Genomic DNA, 7,460 nt, shown 5'->3' on the forward strand with positions numbered 1-7,460 from the left:
ACGCGTCGCAACCGCACCGCAAACGCCGGCCGGGCGTTTGCGGAGCGGCACCATAGACGAGAATAGGAGGCTTCAAAGCCTCCTGACTCGACCAGAGGCGTCCGCTCCTGTTAGAACAGCACCATGTGCTGTAATGTGCAGAATTGGCAGAGGCGTTTGGGAAGCGGTAAAAACGCTTCCCAAACGCCTCTCTGCCGCCTGCACACAAGGCTAGTGTGAACGTAGCCTTACACTCAGCTTCTTTATCAAGGCAGTGGTGGTCGTATTGGAGGTGTGTTTGGGGTTGTTAGCCCCACAGAGGGCCAGTAGAGGGATTGGCAGAGAGGGGTGGAGGCCAGCGGAGGGATTGGCATAGAACGGTGGAGGCCAATGGAGGGATTGGCATAGAACGATGGAGGCCAGTGGAGGGATTGGCATAGGGGGTGGAGGCCAGTGTAGGGATTGGCATAGAAAGGTGGAGGCCAGTGGAGGGATTGGCATAGAACGGTGGAGGCCAGTGGAGGGATTGGCATAGAACGGTGGAGGCCAGTGGAGGGATTGGCATAGAACGGTGGAGGCCAGTGGAGGGATTGGCATAGAACGGTGGAGGCCAGTGGAGGGATTGGCATAGAACGGTGGAGGCCAGTGGAGGGATTGGCATAGAACGGTGGAGGCCAGTGGAGGGAATGGCATAGAACGGTGGAGGCCAGTGGAGGGAATGGCATAGAAAGGTGGAGGCCAGTGGAGGGATTGGCATAGAACGGTGGAGGCCAGTGTAGGGATTGGCATAGAACGGTGGAGGCCAGTGTAGGGATTGGCATAGAACGGTGGAGGCCAGTGTAGGGATTGGCATAGTACGGTGGAGGCCAGTGGAGGGATTGGCATAGTACGGTGGAGGGATTGGCATAGTACGGTGGAGGCCAGTGGAGGGATTGGCATAGAACGGTGGAGGCCAGTGGAGGGATTGGCATAGAACGGTGGAGGCCAGTGGAGGGATTGGCATAGAACGGTGGAGGCCAGTGGAGGGATTGGCATAGAACGGCAGAGGCCAGTGGAGGGATTGCCATAGAACGGCGGAGGCCAGTGGAGGGATTGCCATAGAACGGCGGAGGCCAGTGGAGGGATTGCCATAGAACGGCGGAGGCCAGTGGAGGGATTGCCATAGAACGGCGGAGGCCAGTGGAGGGATTGCCATAGAACGGCGGAGGCCAGTGGAGGGATTGCCATAGAACGGCGGAGGCCAGTGGAGGGATTGCCATAGAACGGCGGAGGCCAGTGGAGGGATTGCCATAGAACGGCGGAGGCCAGTGGATGGATTGGCATAGAACGGCGGAGGCCAGTGGATGGATTGGCATAGAACGGCGGAGGCCAGTGGATGGATTGGCATAGAACGGCGGAGGCCAGTGGATGGATTGGCATAGAACGGCGGAGGCCAGTGGATGGATTGGCAGAGACGGGTAGCAGACACTGAACTGTTGGTAAGGTGGATGATCCTGGCAGCAGTATTCATGATGGACTGGAGGGGCGTATATGGACATATTTGTAGATGGTCCTTCAGATGATACCTTTTGTCATGGAAATTTTGTATTGTTGGTCGAACTTTAAATGTGTCATATATTCGTGTTATTCATATGTCTCTCGTGTGGCTTAATTAAAGCTCTGAAGGCTGCAATTGGGCCATGCGCATGTACAATGTATGTATTACAGTACTCAGCTTGGTAATGGATGAGATGGCAGATCTGCGCTTATAGACCGGCGTGTATACCACCACGGCATTCCATGCGAATGCTGCTGTCAGTAGACCGTGGGCCTGTATCCACATATCAGCAGCATGGTACCACGTGGGCTTCATAACGCAATGCGCAAGCGGTGTGAACTCCACGTGTAGGCTTATGCATATCTTACAACCCATTACCAACTTGAAACTGTATCTTGGATGGATGTGTTTTAATAAAGATCGTATCGGGCCCATCCAGGTACAGACTGATATTTTTAGGGAGTGCTTGTGCAGAGAATTTTACATACCAATAGAAGCTAGTAGGACAGGAAATATGACCTCAGATGGCTCATAGGGGGGAAGGGGAGGAAGTCTGCTGACCTCAGAAGGTTCATGGGGGAGGACCAGTGATAGATAATAGCAAAGGCTATGCTCCAATTGGAATGTACATCCTGTGTATAGGCAATCCCCATTGTATTGTTCGGTGGGAGGGATTGACTTTATTCATGTGGGGGGGCATGTGTGTATTCTTAATAAAAACAGAGAGCTGAGCCTAAAGCCGGCCCTTATGTGGATTGCAACCAGCCTTAGAGTGTCGTGTGATCATTCTAGGGTAACGGAGCTCCATCACCTACAAATCAACAGGACCAAAGTATTTGGATGGGCAGGAATCGTGTAGTTTGGCTGCAGTCGTGGTAAGCGAGATTCACACAGCTTTATGGGGGATTTCTGCGCATCCAACTGCGAGTACTCACGGTAAGGAGAAATTCGTTAAAGCGAATTTCCAAGACACTTTATAACAGGGTATGCAGTGGTTCAGTTACCTGACCTCGTTCATGAGGCACTACCCCTCACTTACAAATCAGCACAAGCAGCAGAATGGATTGCTTTAACAAGAGCTTGTGAACATTTTGAGAATCAAGATGTAAATGTTTTCACCGATTCTAGGTATGCTTTCGGAGTTGTTCAATGTGGCAGAGACGGGGATTCACTACTGCAGATGGAAAAGGAATATCACATGCGGACCTAATAAACAATCTTTTAGAAACCATTCATAAACTTACGTCCATTGCGGTAATGAAATGTAAGGCACACACAACGTCCTCTGATTTTGTAGCCAAAGGTAATGCAATGCTGACTGCAGTGCCGCCCTACAGCAACAATTTTTGCAAAACTCACTATGGCCATTTTGGATCCACTTATGCTACCGGAACATTCTTCTCTTAAGGGGCTGCAATATACAGCAACTAAAGAGGATGTAACATACTGGCAACAAAAAGGGTTACATTAGACGCAAATGATCTAATGTCAGAGGGAGGTATAATAGAACTCCCATGTCACAGTGCTCCTCTTGTTACAGCGCAGTTCCATGGCATAGGACATCGGGGTTGGAAGGTAGTGAAAGATAGAAAAAAAAAGGAGAAAAACCTGCGCTACACCCCAAACAATGCAATACGTTAGTAAATGTCTGAAAAAAATTTTATAAAATAATAGTGAAACAATTAGTGGACTATATATATACAAAATGCAGCGCTACTGGTAAATCATAAATGATAATAATAAAACACAGTCCAATAAAAGGTGCTCGTTGATTCCCAGTGCAAGTGATAGGAATGCGCACTAACCAGAAAGCGTATAAGTAATACGCATGTGAATATATATCCTGAGGATTCCCCTCTCCTTTCTGGTCTGGTCATGGAAATAGCTGGGAAAGATGAAAATCAAGCGCCCTCATGTAGTGAAGGAGTGGTCCAGCAGGTCAAAGAAGAATCAATCAAGATAAAATTCCCCCTCCCAGGAGCTGACACAGGGATCACTCGGGGCTGTGAAAGTTGAAGAAGCTCTTCAGTAAGCCATATCACTGCACCCTGGTATTCTGTGGTCTTAACTCTACAAATTGTGAGGATTGCTGCTGCTACTCTTTCCCTGAACACTAGAAAATACAAAACATATAAAAAAATTAGTGCGCTCTACACTAAATAATCATCAACAATAATCAAATAAATGCTGCTACATAAAAAATGTGCAGAAATAAATTAAAGTGATATAAGTCCACATTCATATATTAAATAATGAGTCCCAAAATCCAATAACACAGTGCTGTGTGCTAAAAGAAATCCTCCAACGGAAAGTGCATAGGTGTCCACAAATGCTTGACACAAAAGAAAAAAAGTCAGCCTCTTACCAGACACTTCGATCTCCAATCAAGGGATCAAACGAGCATATGGTGTTCAGATTCCACAATGACACCCTAGTTAGCTGTATCAAGGCGATGAATAGGAGATGGACAACTGTAAGGAATCAGCACATCAGGCAGCTCTCCACATCATGCAAGGAAAGGTTTAAAACAGAAGAAGAAAACTTGATAGTGCGACCCGATATACCAGCAAAGAATTTATTTTTAATAAATTGCAAAGATTTCAAAATTAACTTCTTTCATGTTGTCATTATGGGGTATTGTTTGTAGAATGTTGAGGAAAAAAATGAATTTAATCCATTTTGGAATAAGGCTGTAACATAACAAAATATGGCAAAATGTAAGCACTGTAAATTCTTTCAGGATGCACTGTATATACAGTGCTCAGCATAAATGAGTACACCTCTTTTGAAAAGTAAGATTTTCATCAATATCTCAATGAACACAAGAACATTTTTCATAATGTTGACAAAACTGAGTTTTATAGAACATTTATTAAAGTATTGCACTTACATAAATAAGGTGCATAAAGGCAGTGTAAACATTTAAAATTCCTGCGGTGTCAGACCACCGACCGGGACGTGGTGACGTCACATGCGCATTTCTCCAACAATGGCATCCTCTGGGATTGGAGAACAGTCGTGCAACGTCAGCCGTCACCAGATATATAGGAAAAAGGAGCTTCGGAACAATATAGCATGCTAGCGAAAACACCTGATGCAGGGTGGATAAAAATCAATGATTTTTTAAAAAAAATCAAAAATATCGGATTTTTTTGATTTAAATCGGATTTGTTTGATTTAAATCAGATTTTTTTGAATAAAATGCTTTTTGAGGAAAATATATTACCATCCAAAGGTTATTCCATCATGAAATAAAGATTCGTTTTTTAATTATGTAGAATAAGGCTGTATATGTTTCATTTTTTTGGTAAATAAATTCCATGAATCCATTCACAATGTCAGGCTCTTCCAGAGGTGTTTGTAAGATTATTGGGCAGTTTCTCTGCCTACAAGATATTATCACAGATTCTTGGTTTACTTTTGCAGTTCTCAAAACTGAATTTGACTCAGCGGAGATCACATGCCTCTTCTTCACAGCAAAAATGTTATAACATGAACAGAGTTAAGAAAAAGACCTTCATCCTAACTTCTACAAACCTCTGAATACAGAATCAACCCCTTCACTGCTAAGTTTCAAGAAGTTCAGTAAATAGAATAGAAACAATATTTTTCTGATTGTTTGGAGTGGAATAGATCTGCACAAGAAGAAAGTGAAACTAAGTGTGAGGAGGAAGGGGCTGACAGTCTGTTTCTTAAAATATATATATTTTGTTTAGCCAAATTAGTTAACAAACATGGATGTTTAAGCAAATCACATCTGCTGGAATGTTATTGTTTCAGTTGAATAAATCTATTTAAATTGTTATTATTAAGGGAATGATTATTTTTCTCCTTCCTAAGTACAACAGAAAAGTGGTCCAAATATGAATGATTAACCTATTAAACTGGGGATAAAAAAACTAATATGAAAAGTTGTTATTCTAAAAATCTTCATCTACTTGTATATTAAAGTTATACCAGCAAGAATTAGTCTTCATGTAGAAAACTAGGATTTAAATCAAGCCTTACTGACTAGTGATTTAAATCGTGATTTAAATCAAATCCACCCTGACCTGATGTGAATCAGAATTACTGATAACGCCATCTTGTGGATACACCAGGACGCTACAAATGTATAAAATGAACGAATTCACTGAGCATAAAAAAGATGAACAGTGTTACCACAAAAACAGAAATAAATATATATAATGTTCATCAGAAATGTACTAAAAATGATAATGAAATAATTATTAAAAAATGAATGATGCAAAGTATATATCATAAAAAAATAAACAATATAAATGAACTCATGAAACTTATTAGGTGGTATAACTATACACAATAAAGGGAAATATCTCAGCATTCAAATCAATATACACAGTAAATAAAAATAATATTTATAACTCAATTATTATTAATTAAAGAATTAATATTATTATTATTATTATACAGTATTTATAAAGCGCCAATAGTTCGCTCAGCGCTGTACATTACAAAAGGGAGACAGAACATGTGACAGAACAATACCAATACAATGCAAAACATGAGGGGATCAAGGGCCCTGCTCTTTCGAGCTTACAATCTAGGAGGGAGGGGGTGGTGGCACAGGAGGAGATAGCTGTGGGGGATGGAGTGGTAGAAAGAGTGGAGGAGGTCGGCAAGTTAGCAGGGGGTGGGGTAGGCTTCCCTGAAGAGATGGGTTTTCAGGGTGCGCCTAAAGGAGAGGAGAGTAGGTGATAATCTGATGGGTTGGGGCAGGGAGTTCCAGAGGATGGGTGACACCCTGGAGAAGTCCTGGAGGCGGGCATGGGAGGAGGAGACCAGGGAACTAGAGAGAAGGAGGTCTTGTGAGGAGCGGAGTGTGCGTGTTGGGCGGTACTTGGATATTAGGTCAGTGATGTAGTTCGGGGCAGTATGGTGGACAGCTTTGTACGTCAGCGTTAGGATTTTGAATTTGATCCGTTGCGCAATCAGAAGCCAGTGGAGGGATTGGCAGAGGGGGGTGGCGGAGACAGTGCGGTTGGAAAGGTGAATGAGTCTGGCAGCCGTGTTCAGGATGGACTGAAGAGGGGATAGCCAGCGGCGAGGCAGGCCAGTGAGGAGGGAGTTGCAGTAGTCGAGTCGTGATATGATGAGGGAGTGGATGAGCTGTTTAGTGGTTTCTGGGGTTAGGAACGTGCGGATTTTGGCGATGTTGCGGAGGTGGAGTCTGCACGAGTTTGTTAAAGATTGGACTTGGGGCTGGAAGGATAGGTTGGAGTCCAGAATGACACCCAGTACTCTGGCCTGCAGGGCGGGTTTGATGGTAGCGTTGTTGGATGTGATGGAGAAATCAATGGGGGGTGGTGTCCGGGCTGGGGGGAAGACAAGAAACTCGGTTTTGGAGAGGTTCAATTTAAGGAAGTGGAGCGACATCCAGTCTGATATGTCGCTCAGTAGGTGTGTGATTCGGGCTGAGACCAAGGGGGTGAGGTGGGGGGTTGAGAGATAGATTTGTGTGTCGTCGGCATCGAGGTGGTAGTTGAAGCCGTGAGAGTGTATGAGTTGGCCAAGGGAGGAGGTATAGATGGAGAAGAGAAGGGGCCCGAGGACAGAGCCTTGAGGGACCCCAACAGAGAGGGGGAGTGAGGGGGAGGTGGTAGCATTATAGGTAACGCTGAAGGAGCGTTGTGACAGGTAGGATGAGAGCCAGGAGAGAGCAGAATCTCTGAGGCCGAGGGAGTGTAGTTTTTTGAGGAGAAGGGGGTGGTCGACTGTCGAAGGCCGCAGAGAGGTCAAGGAGTAGGAGCACTGAATAGTGGCCATTAGCTTTGGCGGTTAGCAGGTCGTTGGAGAGTTTGAGTAAGGCAGTTTCGGTGGAGTGTAGGGGACGGAAGCCGGACTGTAGGGGATCGAGGAGGTTGTTGTCGTTGAGGTGAGAGCATAGGCGGGTGTAGAATAGGCGCTCGAGGAGTTTAGATGTAAA

Source organism: Staurois parvus, unplaced genomic scaffold, assembly GCF_062004578.1.
Source record: "Staurois parvus isolate SC_StPar_1 unplaced genomic scaffold, SC_StPar_1.0 ptg000691l, whole genome shotgun sequence".
NCBI classification, from domain to species: Eukaryota; Metazoa; Chordata; class Amphibia; order Anura; family Ranidae; genus Staurois; species Staurois parvus.